The 23,338-nt window shown below is 36.1% G+C and overlaps 1 protein-coding gene and 1 pseudogene across 2 annotated transcripts in view; both read right to left on the minus strand.

Moving 5' to 3' along the window:
- Nucleotides 1-23,338, minus strand: part of NTN4 (netrin 4) — a 115,672-nt gene that overhangs the window by 51,962 nt on the left and 40,372 nt on the right. The gene's annotated exons all lie outside the window — the stretch shown is intronic.
- Nucleotides 12,001-12,094, minus strand: LOC111762569 (U6 spliceosomal RNA; annotated as a pseudogene).

The raw sequence follows: 23,338 nt of genomic DNA on the forward strand, positions 1-23,338 counted from the left end.
ACAAATGATTTAGAAACTGGAACAATGCTATGCATCAATTTAAGACAAAATGTGAAGGCAAAAACTTATTAATTTCTAAAGAGATAGTACATCTCTTTTTGAGAAAAGGATTAACTTATAGAAGAATGAACTTCTTATGTATGAAAAGAGAGAAATTCTAATAACAGTCTAGCCTGTTAGAACCTGCTGCTCTTATGCAGGACAAAAACATTCACAACAATGCTACAACACAAGCCTTTTGAATAGAAAGCATGTCTTTTCATTAATGAATAAAATATGCCTTTTTTCCCATTAAAAGTTTGCATTTTTAAGTTAACAGAAAAAGTGGGAGTTCTATGGTGAATATGAAGCATGACAATTGAGTTGGGTGGAAAAGGCAGCTTGAAATATACTGTCAGAGTGGGGTAAAATAGACTGAAGGCTCAGTATCCAAACCTTTGCCTAATCATACATATAGTAAGAATGCAAGCAGTTAAACAGCTTTGCAATGTGTTCTTTGATTTGTACTTGAATGGTAGAGAAAACAGCTCTTATAAGAAAGCATAGGCAATAAAATAAATATAGGTAGAGGGCAGAAACTATTGCAATTAAAATAACAAAAACTGGTCAGTGTTCAGACTTTTTTCTTCCCTGCTAGCCTGTTGCCTAAAATTCTTCCTTGTAGAGATTCATTCCTTTAGGTCTTGAATGGTGTTTTATGTTCAAGAACGCCTTACAAAAATGCGCCTACCTCCAGGAGTTATTAGCAAAAATATATCAGTGGGGGTTATACTTACCTGTTCTGAATCTTAGAACTAGACAGGAGAGTTACCTAAAGGAGAAAGGGACTTCCTGGAGGAGGGAAAGGGATTGCTTTCAGGGGTGAGGAAAGTGGCTGTAGATAAACTGTGCCTACTTCACTATTTTGCCAAGAACTTGCTCTGGCTGACAGACCTGGAAAAAAGCATGAGTGGGACCAATGCAAATTTCAAGAGAAAACAGTGTTTATCTGCTTCTCTGCACTAGATTTTAAGCTCTTGCAGGGAAGAAACAGTTGCTTAAATTTCTTTGAATCTTCAGGACTGGTATATATGTATTACAGAGAGAGAGAGAGATTGAAAACTTAAGTTTCATTTTAAAAACTTGCCAAGAAGGCCAGAGTGCTAATTATGCATTTGAAGGGGGGAATCAGATACTTTCAATTGCTTGCCACATATCAGGATTTTTGATATAGCAGGATTGAAAGGCATTCAGGGAAGCAGATATGGCTCAAGCAATTGGGCTTCCCATCTACCATATAGGAGGTCCAGAGTTCGATACCCGGGGCCTCCTGGTGAAGGCAACATGGGAGCTGGCCTGTGTGGAACACCCAGGCAGGAGGAGTGCTGCCCTGAGCAGGAGTGCTGGCCCACATGGAAAGCTGGTGCAGCAAGATGGCGCAACAAAAAGAGACACAGAGGAGAGACAATAAGAGACACAGCAGGCCAGGGAGCTGAGGTGGCGCAATGGAGTGATCACCTCTCGCCCACTCCGGAAGGCCCCAGGATTGGTTCCTGGTACCACCTGATGAGAATACAAGCCGACACAGAAGAACACACAGCAAATGACCACAGAGAGCAGACAATGGAAGGAGGGGGGAGAAATAAATAAATAAATCTTTAAAAAAAAAGAAAAGATAAGAAAGGCATTCAGCTTTGTCCAAAGTGTTTACTGTATACTGGCTCACACCTGCACAAGGCGTTTTGGTAAATGTTTTCATATGTAATGATTATCTATAGTTGCTCTCAGAGATCTACTGTATGCCCAAGGAAAACATGTCAAACATGTAGGAAAATGGGAATATTAATAATAACAATAATGATGATGATTAATAAATAATAATAGTAATAGAAATAGCAGTAGCTAAAATGAGTAGCACTATGTACTAAGCATTTTATAAATATTAACTCATTTAATCCAAACAAAACCTATAGAGGGTACATACAATTATTATGCCATTTTAGAAATGAGGAAAACTGTGACCCAAAGGGTTTAAGAATTGTTCAAGGTCACAAAGCTAATAAGTGATGGAGCTACTGGAACTCTGGCAGTCTGACTCCAGAGTCATCTGAATCCCTAAACTGAGCTACTCTAAGATGCTGGGGAGTAGGATTTTGGCCAAGTTCTCTATAGGATATTACTTAAATAAAGCTAGTGTGTACCAAACCAACTTGTCCTTTAAGAGCTCTTCAGAACAAAGTTGGATTGGACTCAAGGTGAGCCATTTCGAGGGATGTCTGTTCTTAAACGAATTACTAGTCCTCTTCCTCTGAGAAAAGCCTAGCAATTTCGGAGATAGTTGACTGACAGGAGGAATAGCCCCAATTTCAAATTCCTGGGATGAATACATTCAGACCATGTAAAGATAGAGAATACTTTTTGCTCCTCACTGGTTAGAGGTAAAGCCTTTCTGTTCGTGCTTTGAAAATTCTGATGCCTCCTAGGGGCATTTCTGAGCTACTGCAAGTAATAACAAATCCTACTTAAAAGAAATGCCATTGACTAAATTTACAAAAAGAAATGAGTGTCATTGAATTCTAAAGAATTGCTCTTTGTGGATAGCATTTTCTTTATATTATTACTATCTGTCTTAGACACAATCTTGTAGGGAAAGTAATAGCATGTAGTGTGATGACTTTTGCGTTCAGTTTTTTCCCCCTTTATTAGTGAAGTTGTGGGTTTACAGAACAATCATATATAAAATGCAAGATTCTCATGTACCACCCTATTGTTAACATCTTGCATTGGTGTGGTACATCTGTTACAACTGATAATAGGACATTTTTATAGTTGTACTATTAATTAAAGTCTATGGTTTAACTTGGGGTTCACTGTTTAACTTGGGGTTCACAAAGATTGTGACTCTTTGAATTTGCTTATTCTAATTATTTCAAATCATTACAGTCAGTGTTAAGTTAGGTTGTGAAGAATGATAAATGAGAACACTGTGTAACCTAATGAATCAGAAAAATTGCTGAGATTGATGTTGTTGGCTTATTTTCACGTACAAATTTTTGTATGCCCCCAAAGTTTTGAATTATATATCTAAATGGCACTTTATCTGTACCATTCTGCATGCCATTTGGCATAAGAAATCTAGAGTTGAAGGAGTTTCCAGAAGCATGCATTAAAAAAAAAAGGAAAGAAAAAGAAAAATATCCCAAATGCTACTACCAAATCTGTGTACTCCAAAATGTGAGTATTTGATGTCAAGACTGCTTAAAGTTGTTTAGTAAAACTTCCCCCTCCCTTTTTGTAGTATTATAGCTAGAATTAAGAACCAAATTAAGGTTTGTGGTTTATCTTGTCAACATTTAGTACAGCTCCTTTTGCAAAATTTGGGTGATTAGCCAAAAAACAAAAGCAAAACAAAGTAAAAATGAAACTGCTTCAGGAGAGAAAAGCATAACTTGGACCTTTAAAATAAATTTTAAAACACTTTTGAGTTTAAAAATACTGTTAATAAAATAACCTACCTTAAAAAGTCATGTGAAATAAAGTTTTGTACTATGCCCATTGTTTTAAAATATACTATTGATTCAATAGTATTTTTGCTTTTGTAAGTGACTAGTTTAAACTTTGGGTTCTTTAGTAATTTTAGGTAGGATTCAGAGTTATGAGAATCTTTCTCTCTCTCTCTGTCTCTGTGTTTCTCTCCCTCCATCCCTCCCTTTCTCTCTCTCTCTCTGTGGGTCTAGGGATAGGGACTTACAAGGTTCAAATGTAGCCTCCTTTGGGAAACCTCTCTATCAGAATGTTTTTCTTTACATATTTTTCTAATTAGCAAATCATATTCCTGCTGTCAGGAATATTATGAAAGACTTTGAAATGGTCCTAAAAAAACCCAAAAAACCAACCATTACTGAGTGCCCTGTCTAGCACACCTTCTGGGTTATTTCTGCCTTTTATTATCATGGAGTTTTGTTATCATTGACAACTGCTGTAAGTTGTAGAAATCTAAAAATAATGCAAATTATTCTCGTCTATAGAAATGCAAATTAGTTGTGCCTGGTAGACCGCAATTGATCGTTGCCCTGTGTATAGACCTGTTTTGCATCTATTTGTAAATTCATTTCAGCATTCCTTATGTGTCTATATATGTGTGGTTCTTTGAATTTTCCTTTGAACTAGCTGTAATGTTTTATTAGATCTCTCATTAATTCAATGAGTTAAAATAAATCTTTGACACATGTTAATTTTATATCTGTGTGAGTCATGATTCTTACCTTTATAAAATTTCACTTTTAACATTGCCATTTCTTACCCTCTACATGTTTCCTAAAGGTTTCCTCTCAAGTCTACATGAAGATTTACTTCTAAAAATGGAATTTCTACATGCTTCATATAGCTAAGTGTTTTGAATGTCTTATATTTTCACAGGATTAATTCTACTAGCTTCTTCTTTTCAGTATCATCAGGCACTTTATCTTCCCTCTGGGGGCTGTAATAAATATTTCTACCATAAAAATGCAAATAGCATTGAACTAAAAATGCCTAGGAGGCTTATGAAGATGTTATTTAGATAAGATCATGCTATTACCAATTTATGAGATCTTTTGTCTACCATTTCTTGATTGCATAGACCTGTTTCTTATTTGTTTTTTGATTCCAATGGGGTTTTAAGAATTATTTCTAAGTACTGGGTTTTAAAAATTTATTTCTGTATGACAGATATATTTATTTGGCTAGATCCTACAAGTGAATTGAACTAGGTTACATGTATAAGGCAGATTTGCATGTATACAATGACAATATAATAAGGCAGTGTATCTAAGACTTTCAATTGCCCTAGAATATCAAATTGACCTCCCTGACTCCTTTATAGAAGCTATAATCTCTTCAGCTGCAAGATAGAGAGCAAAAGAAGAAAAGATAACATTAGATTTTTGCTGCAGTTCTTACTCACAGGCGGTCTTTGAGTTTCCTATAATACTATATAAGAAATGGTCTTATATACAGCAATGTAATTTGAAGTTTCTTCAAGCCATGTTGCTTCCTGGCCACTGTGTTGAGTCATTAAGACAGTTGCTACATGGTCAATTGACTCACTTGGTCTCTGCCCTTCATTTGATCTCAGTTGTCTTTTTTTCACAATCCACTTTGCACTTGTCTTTTTATATTTAAACTTTTCCATGGTCACAACCCTAACCAGAGACAGAACATGGAACAGAACTCCCAAGAGAGAAACCTAAAATATTAAAGGCTCCATCTTAGAACAGTGATGTCAACAGGAGGATTTTTTCCCTTCCCACGAACACCTAAAATAACTTCATGATATAATCTCTTTGAGGCCAAAGGGATCATATCAATTTCAATGTATTAGTACCTAATACATTTTAATAATTTCAGAAATAGCAAATGTGGAATTAACAATATATAACTTCTAATATGCTCCTAAAACTCTGAACACAACAGCTATCAAGCCAGAACCTGGGAAACTCATTTCGTAAGCAACTCACCTGTCAAGCAGGGTTTGATGTGAGAATGAAACAAGGTTTTATGAGGTTTTGTTCAATGTCTTTTAGGATTTAGATGGGTTTTTGTAATTAGGTGGGGACCAGGTAAATTCTATTAGAAATGCTTGGGGATTATTAAGTACTTTTCATCCCACAGACATTCACTTGCTTAACGTGTTCACATAGCTTCTGGTTATTTTAAAGGAAAATTCCTTGTCACAGACTACTTTGCATTCTCTTACAAAGTCTTCTTTTTTTTTTTTTTAATTCATTCTAGTGCACATTTCCCACTGTTTTCCTTCTCCCTTGACAGCTCTGTTTGACTGTCACTCAGTATTCTATACAGTGCAGAGGTTGTTACAAAAGTTGACTTGTTTAAGATAAATGAGTCCCTGATTATTGTACAAGAAGCCAGTTGCTAGGGCATGTTTTCTTCCATAGTCTTTTTGTTGTTGAATTAATTCATTCAGATGCTTCTTTTCATATTGCAAAATTGCTTATTTCTAGATGAATATAGTAAAACACAGTCTTCATTATTGAGTATGCTCATATGAAAGATCAAGGTGGAAATACTGATTTATAAAAGTTATACTCGTATTGGCAACTCTTTATCAGAATACAGAGTGATTAAGACATCTGTGGTCAGTTGATATGTCTAGAAACAACAGCCATAGTTATTGAAAGGATTGGTTTTCTTTAATACTCATCCATCCAAAGCTACTGCTTTATAAAACAGTTAGCTCAAGTGGGAAGTGTGGGGAGTGGGGCATATGGGAATCCCTTATATTTTCTTATGTAACATTTTCTGTAATCTAAGTATCTTTTAAAAATAAATAAATAATATATTTAAAAAGAAAATAAACAAAACAGTCAATTCAAAGTGACTGGTTGATGGGCCTTTGGGTTGCTTCCATCTTTTGGCAATTGTGAATAATGCTGCTATGAATATCAGTGTGAAAATATCTGTTCAAGTCCCTGATTTCAATTCTTTTGGGGATTTACCTCAAAGTGAGATTTCCAGATCATACAGATTTGGAAAGAAATATATTCATTCTGGAAAATTCCTACATAACCATCCTTTATATTTTAGCTCTCAATTTTTAAAAACTTAGATAACATTCATATAACATAAAACTCACCATTTTAACAATTTTAAACTGTACAATATAATGGATTTTAGTATATTCAAAATGTTCTGCAACTATTACCACTATCTAATTTTATTTTTTTGTCTTTAATTATTTTTTAATGTTACATTCAAAAAATATGAGGTACCACTATCTAATTTTAGAACATTTTTTTCCTTCACCCCGAAAGAAACCTCATACTCATTGAGTAGTTATTTCCTATTCTCCCTTCACCCCCAGCTCGTGTCATCTACTTTCTGTCTTTATGGATTCACTATTCGGAATACTTCATATAAATGGAATCATACAATATGTGGCCTTTTGTGTGTGTCTTCCTTCACGTAGCATAATGTTTTCAAGGTTCATCCATGTTGTAGCATGTATCAGAACTTCATTCCTTTTCATGGCTGAATAATATCTATTGTATGGACATAACACATTTTGTTTATCCATTCATGACCTGATGGACATTTGGGTTGCTTCCATCCTTTGGCAATTGTGAATAATGCTGCTATGAACATTAATGTGCATATATCTGAGTTCCTGCTTTAAATTCTTTTGGATATATATCTAGAAGTGGGATTGCTGGGCTGTATGGTAATTCTATTATTTTCTGAGATACTGCCAAACTATCTTCCATAATGGCTGCACCATTTTACATTACCACTAGCAGTGAATGAGTGTTCATTTTCTCCATATCCTCTCCAACACTTTAAGACTTGTAATTTTCTGATTTTTTTTTTAATAGTAGCCATTCGAATGGGTGCGAAATGGTATCTTTTTATGGTTTTGATTTGCATTTCCCTAATGACTACTTATGGTAAGCATCTTTTCATGTGCTTATTAAACATTTGAAAATCTTCTTTGGGCAAATGTCTGTTCAAATTCATTGTCCATTTTTAAATCGGATTGTCTTTTTGTTGTTGAGTTTTAAGAGTCGTTTATATATTTTGGATACTAAAACCATATCAGATATATGATTTGCAAATATTTTCTCCAATTTTGTGAGTTTTCTTTTAACTTTCTTTTTTTTTTTTAAAGATTTATTTATTTATTTAATTCCCCCCCTCCCCTGGTTGTCTGTTCTTGGTGTCTATTTGCTGCGTCTTGTTTCTTTGTCCGCTTCTGTTGTCGTCAGCGGCACGGGAAGTGTGGGCGGTGCCATTCCTCGGCAGGCTGCTCTTTCTTTTCACGCTGGGCGGCTTTCCTCACGGGCGCACTCCTTGCGCGTGGGGCTCCCCCACGCAGGGGACACCCTTGCGTCGTGCGGCACTCCTTGCGCGCATCAGCACTGCGCATGGCCAGCTCCACACGGGTCAAGGAGGCCCGGGGTTTGAACCGCGGACCTCCCATATGGTAGACGGACGCCCTAACCACTGGGCCAAAGTCCGTTTCCCTCTTTTAACTTTCTTGCTAGTCCAATTTATCTTTTGTTGTTGTTTCTTCTTCTTTTGGTGTCATATTTAAGAAATCATTTATTGCCTCAGACCTCATCAAAATAAAAATCTTTTGTACCTTACAGGACTTTATCATGAAAATAAAATGACAGTCTACACAGTGGGAGAAAATATTTGGAAGTCACATATTTGATAAAGGTTTAATATCCATAATATATAAAGAAATCCTTCAACCTAATAGCAAAAAGACAAACAACCCAATTAAAAAATAGGCAAAAGACTTGAATATCTCTTCAAGGAAGATATATAAATGGCCAGAAAGCACATGAAAAAGATGCTCAACATCATTAGTCATCAAGGAAATACAAATCTAAACCACAAAAAAGATACCATTTCACACCCATTAGAATGGCTGCTATTTTTTTAAAAAAAGGAATATAACAAGTGTTGGAGAGGCTGTGGAGAAATAGGAACACTCATTCATTGCTGGTGGCAATGTAAAATATTGCAGTCACTGTGGAAGACAGTTTGGCAGTTCCTCAGAAAGCTAAGTATAGAGCTACCATATATATAAGCTGGCAATCCCATTACTAAGTATATACCCAAAGGACTTTAAAGCAGGGACTTGAACAGATATTTGCACACCAATGTTCATAGTGGCATTATTCACAACTGCCAAAAGATGGAAGCAACTCAAGTGTTCATTAATCAGTAAATGGATAAATTGTGATGTATACATATAAGGAATATTACTCAGCCTCAAAAAAGAATATAGTCCTGATACATGCAGTAACATGAATGAACCTTGAAGACATCATGTTGAGTGAAATAAGCCAGACACTAAAGGACAAATATTTTATTATCTCACTGATCTGAAACAATTAGAATAAGCAAACTCATAGAATCAGAATGCAGAATATAGATTGCAAGGGGATGGGGTGGAGATAGGGCTTAAAATGTACAGCAGTCATATTTGGAATGATGGAAAAACATTTTTTTCAAATAATCATTTTGATGGAAATGTTTTGGTAATGGATGATGGTGATGGTAGCACAACATTGTGAACACAGTTAACAGCACTGAAATATATACCTGAATATGATTAAAAGGGGAAATGTTAGATTGTATATATGGTAACAGAATAACAATTTTTTAAAAATTCATGGAACTACAATATACAGTAAACCCTAAGTTAAACCATGGATTTTATTTTATTTTTTTTTAAAGAGTTATTTTTTATTTATTTCTCCCCCCCCCCCCCCGTTGTCTGCTCTTTGTGTCCATTCACTGTGCGTTCTTCTGTGTCTGCCTGCATTCTTGTCAGTGGCAACAGGAATCTGTGTCTCTTTTTGTTGCATCATCTTGCTGCATCAGTGTGCTGTGCCTCTTCTGGGCAGGCTGTGCTTTTTTTTCCATGCTGGGTGGCTCTCCATGTGGGGCACACTCCTTGTGTGTGGGGCTACCCTACACAGTTGACATCCCTGCATGGCACGGCACTCCTTGCACATCAGCACTGGGCGTGGGCCAGCTCACCACACAGGTCAGGAGGCCCTGGGTTTGAACCATGGACCTCCCATATGGTAGGTGGATGTTCCATCACTTGAGTTAAAATCACTTCCTTAAACCATGGACTTTAATAGTCCTATTGTAAAAATGTGGCATCATCAATTGTAACAAATATTCTAATGCAAGGTGTTGATGATGGATGGCATATGGGAATCCTGTGTATTTTATACATGATTGTTCTCAAAACCCTCAATTTCTCTAATTAAAATAAAAAACCATTCTCTGATCCAAGGTGATGAAGATTTACATCTATGTAATCTAAGAATTTTATTCTTTTAGTTCTTACATTAAGGTCTCTGCTCCAGTTTTAGTTGATTTTGTGTATGGTGTGGGGTAAGGGTCCAAATACATTCTTTTGCATGTGGATAGCCAATTGTCAGAGGACTATTTGCTGAAAAGGCTATTATTTCCCCATTGAATAGTCATGGCACCTTTGTATAAAATCAATTGACTGTAAATGTGAGGGTTTCTTGATAGATTTTCAATTTAATTCCATTGGTTTATACATCTGTTCATACTGTCTTGATTACTAGAGCTTTGTAGTACTTTTTTTTTTTAAGGTACTGGTGGTGGGAGATCAAACCCAGAACCTGTATGAGGGAAGCTGGTGCTCAGTCATTGATCCACATTGGCTTCTCTGAGTTGGTTTTATTGTTTATTTGCTTGTTATTTGTTTGTTTCTTTGTTTTTTCAGGAGGCACTGGGAACTGAGCCTAGGACCTCCCATGAGGGAGGTGGGTGCTCCACTGCTTGAGCCACATCTGCTCCCTGTAGTAATTTTTGAAATCGGGAAATGTGAGTCCTACAACTTTTTTCTTCTTTTTAAAGATTATTTTGGCTATATGAGATCCCTTGCATTTCCATATGAATTTTAGTTCAAGCTTGTCTATTTCTGCAAAAAACAGCAGTTGGAATTTTGATATAGTTATACTGAATCTGTAGATCAACTTGGGGAATAATGTCATCTAAACCATATTAAGTCTTCTAATCCTTGAACACAGGATGTTTTTCTCTTTATTTTTCCAACAATATTTTATAGTTGCTTCAGTGTGTCAGGTCTTGGACTTAATTAAGAATATTCCTGGGAAACGGACTTTGGCCCAGTGGTTAGGGCGTCCATCTACCATATGGGAGGCCTGCGGTTCAAGCCCCGGGCCTCCTTGACCCGTGTGGAGCTGGCCCATGCGCAGTGCTGATGCGCGCAAGGAGTGCCGCGCCAGCAGGGTGTCCCCTGCGTAGGGGAGCCCCACGCGCAAGGAGTGCACCCATAAGGAGAGCCGCCCAGCGCGAAGGAGGGAGCAGCCTGCCGAGGAATGGCGCCGCCCACACTTCCCGTGCCGCTGACGACAACAGAAGCGGACAAAGAAACAAGAAACAAGACGCAGCAAAAAGACACAGAAAACAGACAACCGGGGGAGGGGAGGGGAATTAAATAAATAAAAATAAATCTTTAAAAAAAAAAAAAAAGAATATTCCTAAGTATTTCATTAATTTTGATGGTGTTGTACATAAAATTGTTTTCTTAATTCTATTTTCAGATGGTTCATTATTAGTGCATGGAAATAAAACTGATTTTTGAATATTGATCTTATAGCCAGAATTTTGCTGAACTCAGTTATTAGCACTGATAGTTTTGTTTTGTTTTTTTAAATGGATTCTTTAGAGTTTTCTATATATAAGATCATGTCATCTGTGAATAGAGATAATTTTGGTTTTTCCTTTCCAATCTGGATGCCTTTTATTTATTTTCTTGCCTCACTGCCCCAGCTAGAACTTCTAGTAAATGTTGAATGGCAGTAGATATATCCTTGTCTTGTTCCTGATCTTAGGAGGAAAGCGTTCAGTGTTTCACTAGTAAGTACGATATTATCTGTGGGTTTTCATGGTTGTCCTTTATCAGGGTAAACTATGGAACACTTCTTAAATTTGCTCGTGTTTTAGTCTGCTAAGGCAGACTAAAACTGATGCAAGATACCAGAAATGAGTTGGCTTTATACTGGGAAATTTATTAGGGTAAAAGCATAAAATTTTGAGACTGTGAAAATGTCCAATCAAGGCATCGTCAGAGATGATGTCTCAGCAGGTTTGGCTGCTGGCAGGTCCTGGGCTCCTGCCATGTAACAAGGCAAGATGGTGGCTGGTCTCTGGAATTTCTCTCTCTCACTTGGCAGGGTCAAAATGGAGACTTCCTTTCTCTGTGTGTTTCTGCTTCTAGTTCTTTAGTTTACGTAAGACCCCAGCAAGAAGGAGCAGACCCAACTTGGGTCACACTTCTCTGACATAGTCCAATGAAAGACACTAAAGCAATCTAATAAAAAAGTGATCTAATCAAGAGATCCCTTACCTTAATCTAACCAAAAGGTTAAGTTTTACACTGCATATACAGGCACAGGAATGGGTTAACTTAAGAACATAATTTTCTGGGGTCTGCAAGAGACAAACCAGGACATCGTGTCATCCTTGCTTAGGGTCAATGCTAATCTTCTTTGTCTCATTCCAATTTTAGTGTATATGCCCCTGAAGCAAGCACCAAGCCATGATTTTTTAAGGATTTTAACTAATGAGCACATAAATTTTCTGTCTCTGCAAGAGTCAATATCCCATTGTGTTAGAATTTTTGGCAAAATTTATATCCAGCTCAATTTTTAAAATTTTTTTATTTTTAGTTTTTTGAGGTCCTGGGGCCAGGGATTGAACCCTGGGCCTTGTATGTGGAAAGCTGACACTCAACCACTGAGCCACATCAGCTCCCCTGAGTTGATTTTTTCATTTGTTTGCTTGTTGTTTGTTTTTGCTCTTAGAAGGTACCGAGGATAGAACCTGGGACCTCCCATGTGGGAAGCAGGTGCTCAATCCCTTGAGCCCTATCCGCTCCTCTCAATTATTTTTTAACTGAAAATTAGCTGATAAATTCAAGCCAATGAAATGTATTTGACAAAGGTGTATCATATTTAACCCTTCCCCTAGAAGCCAGGTTAGAAATTATTCCTTACCTCTAATTCAAAACAATTTTCATAATTCTTAAATGGCATTTATATGAGTGTTATCTGTTAAACAATGAGCCTCAACCTTTATAGAAACTGAGGTCTGGATTACCCTAGCAATGGCAATGGAGAGAAATTTCTTGAAAGAAGGAGTAAGGAAAATATATTTATAAGAAGTTAAATCAGGAAGCGGACTTGGCCCAATGGATAGGACATCCACCTACCACACGGGAGGTTCACGGTTCAAACCCTGGGCTTCCTTGACCTGTGTGGAGCTGGCCCATGCGCAGTGTTGATGCATGCAAGGAGTGCCGTGCCACGCAGGGGTGTCCCCCGCATAGGGGAGCCCCGTGCAAGGAGCGCGCCCCATAAGGAGAGCCGCCCAGCGCGAAAGAAAGTGCAGCCTGCCCAAGAATGGCACCGCACACACAGAGAGCTGTCACAACAAGATGACACAACAAAAAAAGAAACTCAGATTCCCAATGCCGCTGATAAGGATGGAAGCAGTCACAGAGGAACATACAGCGAATGGACAAGGGAGCAGACAAACTGGGGGGAAGGGGAGAGAAACAAATGAAAAAATAAATCTTTTAAAAAAAAAGTTAAATCAAGTGCTACAAGTTCTATTCATATAATGACATCAAATAAATGTATACTAGAACCTGCCTCTCTTAGCTTCCACAGACAGAATTCTGAATGGACAGAAAAAGACAAATGAACAAAAGAAGAGAACTGAGATTTGACCAAGTGATCCTTGGCTACAGAATAGGTAACAATCCTCTAAGGAAAGAGAGGTGGTGGTCAGAACAAAACATACATGCATAAAATATCTATAATTATCTATATTTAGCTTAACTCTTCAGCAAATTTAGTTAATGGTCAATCCAAATTGTGAAAATAATTTATTCTCAAGAAGACCTCTTTTTAAGTCCTAATAAAGAATATCAGTAGGCTACTGATTTTCAAATTTGTGTGGACCATAGAGATCGTTTGGAAATCAGTCTGGTTATTGGATATATTTGCTTGAGAGAAAATATGAGATTTATGATAACTGAATTTGGGGATAATCATTGGCTCACTTCAAGTCTTTTTCTTGGTCATGATCAACTCACATACTCAATTTGTAAACAGGTACAGAAATGTCTGGGTGAGACAGATCTTGTAATATTCAGAGAATGCATATGATGAAGAGAATCACTCTGTATGAAACAATTAGAAGAAACTACTTTCCCTTCTTTTCAAGAGCAAGGGTTTATTGTTTATTTGTTTTGAATATACTTATGTCTCCACAGATACAGGCTTTAATAGAAATTCTCTGGCCTCTTCCCTCCGTTTCCAAACTGAGCTAAGTGCCCCTTCTCTTTCATCCCCATAGCAGTTTTTGCCAACTATCATTATGGTACTTACTACATAAAATTTTTATCTCTGTTTCTGTCTGATTTAACAGTAAATTTAAGGGCACAGGTCAGATCTTATTTTTCTTCATAAGTCTAACACCTGGTGCAATCTTTGACACATAGCTGGTCCTCAATAAATGGCTTTTGGACTTAATTAAAGAGAAGATTTAAAATATTTATCATGTTCAGACATGATAATTAAGAAGAATTTAAAAATACATAGAATAAAAATATATAGAATAACATTTTGTAGCCAAGAATATACTTCTCTCCTCTTTCTTTATTGGGGGAATATATCTGCTCCTTCCGAAAGTTTTAAAAAAATAGTGCATCAGTCGTGACTGGGTTATCAATGACAAAGATGTAAAAATATTTTAAGAGTTTATTTTTATTTAAAGGCAAGATTAAATTTCCATACTATGAAGAGGTTGGAGGATATGAAAGAAAATCCAGCACAATAAATTGAGTGAAAAATACTTATTATATTTATTATATTGAGGGATAGCAGGTGTATTAAATCAATATTTATAAATTCTTTATTCTGTTTTTCCAAGGACTACAATTTATGCAAAGTGGCTGTACTAGGATTTGAAATATTATGATAAACTATTTGCTATGATTCCTTTATGCTATAGTAGCTCTTTGGTTTTTGAACATTCCATTCAAGCAGATGTAACTATGTTTGATTGGTATAATTTATTCCTAAAGGTTGAACTTTTTATACTTCATAATTATGAACTATTTAATTTCTAAAAAACCAGAGAGCAAGATCTTACTTTCCTAGACATGTATTGCCTGATAACAGTTCAATTTTCTGGCAAAGCTGTTTCAGTTCTACTATAATCAGAAAAATCTGAGGAAATAATTACTGTGGAAAGGCATCAAAGATCTCTTATGGCTTAAGTCCCTTAGCAACATTACCATTGGAAAATGTTACTTGTAGCATTAAATTAATTTAGTGGCATATATTAGTCACTTCATAAATGTTTTGGCTGCTGAGGTAATTATAAAATAAGTGACTTAGGTTGAATTATTAAGGCTTTTTACAACATTAAAGAAAAAAGCAAATTAAGTTTGGAATGGCAATGTGGATGAAATAGAAATGAATTTATGTTATACTTTTTCTGTTTAACTTAGAAAATCACATTAAAAATGCTCAAAAGTTTTTATGTCATCTACACCCTGAAAAATACTGGCAACATCAGAAATAATCTCATTATATGTTACTTTTCCTCACTTTTCAGAAATCCAACATGGATGAAATCTTGAGAACTTTATGTTGAGTGAAGCAAGCCAGGCACTGAAGGGCAAATACTACATGACCTCACTGATATGAATTAAGCAAATTGAGCAGACTCACAGAGCTAGAGTTTGGAAGATAGGTTTATAGGAAATAGAAAGGGAGAAGAAAGTTGTGAGCCAATGTCCATATAGGCAAAATCTACAAGGTAGAAGTGTGTAGTTGTATAGTGGAGGGGCTTGAGAGTGGTATAATGATACTGTTGGGTTGGGTGGTGCTGGTCTGTGAGGGGAATTAGTCAGGGAGGGTGGGTGGACTACCCATGGACCTGGGGGAAGGGTAGGGGAAGGGAGCAGGTGAACATAGCAGGTACATGATTGAAACTACAATTTTGGGAATGCTCTTTTGGCAATATGGCAAGTGAGGGTTGTTGGTTTTGTGTGTTTTGGGGAAGTATTTGGGAAAGGGCACACCTGGGGCAGGCTTTTAGGGAGTATGTGAGTGTTCATCTTACCAGAGTGTGCTATATCAGTGGGTGGAGACCCACATAATGAGGAGCAAGGTGGTAGATGTTTATCCTGGGGAGGCCTGCTGTGTTCTCAAATAGAGGGGCAGGAGTCTTTCAAGAGCATGGGCGGTATGTAATAGGGGAGGACAGACCAGTGTGTCAAGCCCTCAGTGTTGCTGCAAGTAACTATGAATCTTGTCCTTGAAGGAGTGAAGCCTGGTGGTTGCCACGGGTCCTGAGGGAAGGGGGAGAGAGGAATAGAATAGATGGAACAGGGGGCATTTTGGGGGCAATGGAAGTGTTCTACATGATCTTGCTATGATGAATATAGGCCATGTTGAGTTGCATAAAAGTTTATAAAAGTGTATGGTTCAAAATGTATACCATAATGTAAACCATTACCATGGTTGGTAGCTATGTTTCAAAATTTGTACATCAGTTGTAGCAAATGTACCATCCATATATAAAGTGTTATTAATAGAGGAAGGGCAAAAAAAGGGGAGGATGTTGGGTACATGAGAGTCACCTGTATTCGGTTTATGACTTTTCTGTAACCTAAAACTTCTTTGAGGACAAAATTTAAAAACTGTATGACACTGGGGGAATAAATGGAAGAAAATGTCACTGAACATATAGGACAACAGATCTTACAGTGATGAAAGGCAAAATGTAAAAAAAATTGTTTTCAAATATTTTTCATTATTTTTTATCCCAAATTTTAATTTTTTTGTTTTTATTTTTAACTTTTTGTAGTTTATTTCTTATTTTTTAAACTATCATTATTTCATTTTCTTATTAATTGTACTTGGCTATTTTATTGGCTTCATTTTTGAAGACATTTTGGATCACAGAGGGATTATAACTGTGGCAGGGAAGGATCATTGGTGTGGGGTGTCAGTGATGGGAGGAAGCTCACCTGGGCATACATATAAGGCATATAAATGTGTTCAATGTACATGGGGCATTGTCACAGTAAGTGGAGATTTACACTATAACCAAAGGAATGTCAAATTCCCATCCTGGGGAGCTCTACCATGTTCTCTAATGGAATAGCAACAATCCCCCAAGTACAGGAGCAAAGACTAGTGAAGGAGAATGGTCCATTGACAGGCCCTTGATATCATTGATGACTGTGCATATGAACCTTTACTCTTGAAATTGAAACTTAGACTAGTATTAGAGGATGCCTATGAGTTGCCTCCTTGGACCCTCCTTGTTGCTCAAATGTGGCCTCTCTCTAAGCTGAACTCAGCATATAAAATGCATTACCTTCCCCCCAGCATGGGACATGACTACGGGGATGAGCTTCCCTAGCAACTAGGGATTACTACCAAGCATCAACTAGCAAAGCAACTGGAAAAAGACCTTGAACAAAAGGGGGGAAAGGTAAAGACAAATGAGTCTATATGGCTAAGAGACTTCAAAGTGAGTTGAGAGGTCATTCCAGAGGTTGCTTATGCACATCTCAGCAGGATCTCATTGACTGCCAAAGTAGACACTACCCCAAATAGTGGGGCTCCTGAGGGCTCTGAAGACATCCAGACACTATAGTCAGGGCAGACAGCTCAGGAGTTTGGTGCCTTGCCAGTGGGCCCTACTTTGGAATTTATGCTCACCAGGGTGACAGAGTTGGACTCAGTCATGGTTTCCCTACCATGTCTCTTCTGTCCTATTTGAACCCATAATTAGTACTACAGTTGGTACGTGTATATCCAAGAGACTTATATCTTTAGGCTGTCCATGTGCCAGCTGGGCACTGTATCCCAACAGAGTGGTAACACCTATTCACCAGTTCATTGGACTCCCCCAAGACAACTAACAGGGAGGTGATGATGAACAACTACCATAACAAGGAACTGAGAGAGTCTACAACAGCAAGCAAGAGTACACCATCCATCAGCCCTATGAAATCACAGCCCCTTCTCAATTACAGGTGGAGCGGACATCACCACCCCAGAGTCCTCAGGACTGGGGAATAATCTATGGACTAAAGTAGACTTACTGGTATTCTACTATAGACTTATTATGACTCTAGCAATGGAAGAAATTGTATCATTGATGTGGTGGCAGTGGCCACTGGAGGTTCTGAGGTCAGGGAGAGGGAAAAACAGATATAATACGGGGGGCATTTTCTGGACTTGGGAATTGTCCTGAAGGACTTTGCAACTATAGATGCAGGCATTATATATCTTGCCATAGCCTACAGAATTGGGTGGGAGAGAATGTAAACTACAATATAAACTTTAATCAACGCTTAGAGGCAATGCTCCAAAATGTGTTCATCAATTATAATGAATGTACCATATTAATGAGGGATGTTGTTAATGTTGGAAAGTGTGGGAGATGTGGGGAGCAGGGCATGTAGGAATCCCCTATGTAACACTTACGTAATCTAAGTATCTTTAAAATTAAAAAAAAGAAAAGAAAGCCAAAAAAAGAAGAAAAGAAATACTGAAGATAATTTAGTTATTCTCTGAAGAAATGTTATTCTACATGCAAGGTGGAACACTCAATCTGCCACTCTATATTTATATGCTTACATTTATTTACAAAGCATATCTGAGAGAATTACCTTTCCTCAAGATTATATTCATATATATTGTTAGCCTTTATCTTATTGCTTTTATAAGCCTACAATAATCATCAGTGAAAACATTAAGCAGTAACACTTTAATCTACATGAAACTATACTGAGGAATTCTGAGGTTCTTTTCTTAGCATTAAGTGGATAAACGTGACATAAGGAGAATAAACTTTGAAATTATATATATGAGGTTCCTAATCCTTGTTTCAAAATCTTGAGCAAGTTCCTTAATAATAAGACCATTTTCTACCTATAAAATGAGGATAATAGCAGCCCTATGTATTTGTTTGATAATTAAAAGGGAAAAGATATAAATGTGCTATAGTCAATAGAGCAGATATTATTAATATTACTAAAATTATCTGAAATGAATCTCTTATCTTTTCAATGCCATTAATTAATTCAGTCATCCACTGGCCAAAGACTTTTGAACCTATTACACATTAGACACAGTGAATTCCCAGTAATTGCCCATTAATAAAGCAGATAATTTAGCAGATAGGGAAAGTTGGGTATATAAACAAATAATTACAATACAGTGAAGTAAATGTTTTAGTCAAGTACAGGGGCTTCAGGAAATCTGGAGAATTGGTGGGTTTTTTTTTAAAGGTCAACAATTTCTAACTGACCAAATAGGCTGTATTTCTTTGTACTATTTGAAGGACAAGTATCTTCATTGCTTCTACGCCTATGTAATTTCACAGAGTCAAGTTCCCTTTTTATTACAGATGAGAATTAAATTAAATTATAAATCAGAGTTAAAAGATAGGTGTGCTACAATTATGATGTTTAACCTCTATTGAGTAACTGGAAATATTATGACACTGTGTTCTTTTTTATTTTAATGGCAACGAGGGCCTTATCTGGGAAACGGTGAAATCAGTGCTCTTCCAGAATTCTGGGACCAGATGAGCCAGCTACATAACATACTTGGTAGTGGTGCCTTTGGCAATACAAAAATGAAAGGCAAAAGACATTTCATCAGTGTATACTTGTATGAATTTCTTGACTGTATTGTATATAAAATATTTAATAGTGGAACAAATATAATTATCAAGTGTTTATAGTTTTTCCATTTCTAGTATATGAGCTTTCTTCAAGATGAGAAATATATTCTTTCTTTTTTGTTTTTTGAAGCCATAATTTTATCTATTTTTTTCCTATCTAAAGAGCTAGAAAGAACTAAAAATATATCAGAATGCCTTATTACTAAAAAAGAATCCTACTAAGAGTAAACAAATATGCATTTTTATTCTATTAAAATATTTACCTTCCTAAGATAACATACAACTGAAGCCCCTATTATATTATTAAGGTTTTGAATGCCAACATTAACAGACCTTGTTGTCCTTACTATTTGAGATGGTTGTGAATTTTCTGTCTTCTGGATTATTATAACATATATGTATGTGTGTTTGTTGTTATTTTAGTCTTATGGATCTAGCTACTAAAAATTCTCCTTGCAAGAGGGAATGAGGCCTTAAATTACAGCTTATCTTCTGTTGAATGTAATTGTTTTAGAACAAATTGAAGTACATTTCTAGCTCTTACAAAATTGGCAAGACACAAATGAAATACCACAGAGAAATGAGACCTGAGGTTGTGAACCAGAAGTCAGATATCTATCTGTAACTTCAGCTTTTCTCTTTCCATGTAGCTTTCTCTTCCCCATTATATCAGAAGTGAAACTTGGAGACCAGGCCTTCCAGACACAGAGCTCTGACTCCAGGTTCCCAACTACCCACAGCATGGACACAAAGGTGCTACACTAAAAGGAAATATTCATGAGAACATTTTCACAGTGAGAGATGCCTTCGATATCTAAGGAGTACTTTACAGTAAGAAAAATGTCAGATATAAGTTGTTCCTTCCTAAATTTGAACTAATAGTTCAAACCTATTTAAGAAAATAATTTTTATACTGTTACAATGCCCCAAATCTGACATAATTTTTGGCAAAGCATACTCATGAAAAGTTGAATGAACAAATATTATATTTTGGAGAATCTACTTTCTCATTGACATATATTTTACTTTTTTTTTTTTTTTAAGAAATGTCAGCTCTGACACCAACGTTTTAGCTTTCAGGTATTTTTTTATTCTTTATACTCTGAAATAGTCTAAGGCCTATAAATAAATGTTTAAATGTCTGGGGAAACCCTTGACAAGAACCCCATAAAGAATCCTTTCATGAATGTAAAAATTATTTTGTAATCTCTTGGTTTTGGAGTCTTTTGGTTTCTTAATCATGAAATAAAAAGAGTAATCTTAGGCAACTTTTCTCATTAATTGAAAGTGTGTCTTGTAGTCTACAGAGAAAATAAGGCTAGGTTCCTTAGCAAGTCTGTCAGCTAAAACACTAAAAATATCCACCCATGAACATATTTTACTGGATTGGCCTCCTACTAGGCAACACAAGGTAATGAATTAAGTATAATCAACATTCTGTATAATGTCTATGGCATTTATAGTTACTCACTGCCAAGGAATTACAGGCAAAGCCAAACCATTCTAATACAGGAGCACTGATACTAGGTTAAAACCTTAAAATGGATGAGCATAGTCTTAACACTAACTATATCAAATTGGCAGTCTTTATATTTTGCTCCAATATTTTCCTCTTACATATTAAAATCAAAATACAACATTCTTTCCCCTTTGGTGATAGGATTACCCATTCCACTACAAAGTCTAAAGAGACAAATGAAATGACAGGTGGCTCCTTGCTGCCTTTCATTTGTAGCAAAAGTGATTTAGGGCTAGAGATGGACATTTAGGAATGGCAGTTCCAGAAGTTCCTCTTCTTAATCAAAGATATCCATCAAAGATGATGCATAATTCCCAAAAGATAGTCACTTCTAGATTATTTACTTTGTAGATTATCAAAATTTATTGCTTTTACTCTTTCTCTTTTTCTTCCTTTTGGGCCATTTCACTAAAAGAGAGGATCAAAGCTAAGTTCCTAGTTCCATATTAAAATGGAGATGACCCCCTATGCTACCTAACCCTATCCCTATAAGAAGAGTCTTTTTAAGAAAAGTTTCCTTTTGGGGGCCTATTGGGTGAAGGCAGGTACAATAGTAAGAACTCTTGAGTGTGAGTAATTACACTGTCACTAGGACTTCAAGCAAACAAATTAATGTCTCTGACTCTTAGTTTCCTTTATGTGCAGAATAAAAATAAAAACGCTTATCTTCCAGCACTGGAGTAAGAATCAAGTGACATATATTTCACTTTTACTTTTCACATAAGAATGCATGTGAAAGGGCTCTACAAAATATAAAAACAGCTCACCTTTTTTTGTGTGGGAATAGGGTCTGCTCTCATGTCCTCATTTCCCTCCTTACTCAGTTTAGATTCCATGGTCCATCATGATAATCAATCCATGGTACCCTTTCTCACCTCCCTTGCTCCTCTCTTCTGTTCTGTCCTCTTTTTTTCATTGTTCTTGGCATAATCTTAACTCTAGTTAGACCCAACTCTTAATAATAGCACAACAACAAGTACAAAAAGGGAATGGGCTTTGGGTCCAGTTTAAACTGGTGAGGTTTAATCTGTGACACTACCAAGAATTAGTTTTGGGGAAGTCAGTTAACTTTTCCAAGTTCCAGGTCCTCAACCTTTAAAGAGAATGACTAAGATACATCATCCAGTTGTTGTGAAGATTAAACTCAATAATAATTTAAATATGATGGCATAAGACCTGGCACATAGTAAGCATTCAGTAAGAAATAATTGTTCTTATTAGTATTTATAATCCATGATAATTAGTTTTCTATGCCAAGAAGAACTAAAAATAATTTACATTCCAAATACAAATATGTTTTACTGTATAAAAACAATTTAAACTTCTGATTTAATAAATACCCTCATTTAATAACTTTACTGGTTATTTTTAAATTTTCTCTTTTTTTTCCCTCAGTGCCTCAAAAAGTCAAGAGTTTCTAATTATATTTTTAGCTTAATCAAAGTACAGTAAAGAAATATTAAGAAAGAAGATGAAAATTGTGACCTTAAATCTGTTCTGAATTTATACAAACAAGACATATGAGAAATGCAAAAATAAAAAAACATGAATGGTAGGTTCAGTTTGGAAAAAACTTTTGTGATGAAATTATATGAATGATTCTAAAACCTGCCTTACATAGCTCATCAAAACCCGTTATAGGGTTCCATAGTTCTCAATGTCTACTCTTAGATTTAGAACACACCATTCAACATATGGGCAATTTTTAATAATGAATAATGGTTCTAATAATGAATTTAATAATGAATTTTAATAATGAATACAATTAATAATGAATTTAATGTAATAATGATTACAACAGAAAAATCCATCTTAACCAACTGTAGTTCAAAACACTTAAACAATTCTCTATGGTATTCTAAGGCCTCTGTTATCCAGTAGATATTTTAGTGAAACAATGATACTTTCCATGTTCCTTTTTAATACTACCTGTCATCCAGCAGCTATAAAAATCACCAGCTGCTGGAGAAAAAGAGAGCTAAATCAGTCCTCTATAGTTGCAAAGAGAAAAAACCTAAGATCTCATCTTCACATAATTACTGGGATCACAGCATGCTAGAGCCAAGTACAGTATTCCTTGCCCCAAGACCTTTAGTCTTGTAAGCATATCAAACAGCATATAAGCTATGATTTATTTTTGTCATAATAGGGCAAGAAATATATATGGGAGAAATAGAGGTGGCTGAGATAATATAAAATAATAACAGCAATGTAAGTAGTGTCTCCTGTATCCTAGGCACTGGCTGTCATATTTTTTTAATCCTCACAATAACTGTGTAAGGCCAGATATTCATTTTATTAGGAAGCTACAGTTCAGTAAGATTGAGTACTCAAACTTAGTAAATGCTGTCAGGAGTCAAAACCATGTCTGTTTGACCCCAGTGCTGGCTGAGCTGCCAATCACTGCAATGTTATGCTTTCCAGAAAAATAAGAAGATGAGGAAAAACTGAACTGATGAAAGCTGAATGGAAAGGGCCTGGAAAGAAGGGCTCACAGAAAGTGGTACTGCTTTAAAGACACTGGAGTAGCATTTT

This window comes from Dasypus novemcinctus, chromosome 12 (assembly GCF_030445035.2).
Source record: "Dasypus novemcinctus isolate mDasNov1 chromosome 12, mDasNov1.1.hap2, whole genome shotgun sequence".
NCBI lineage: Eukaryota > Metazoa > Chordata > Mammalia > Cingulata > Dasypodidae > Dasypus > Dasypus novemcinctus.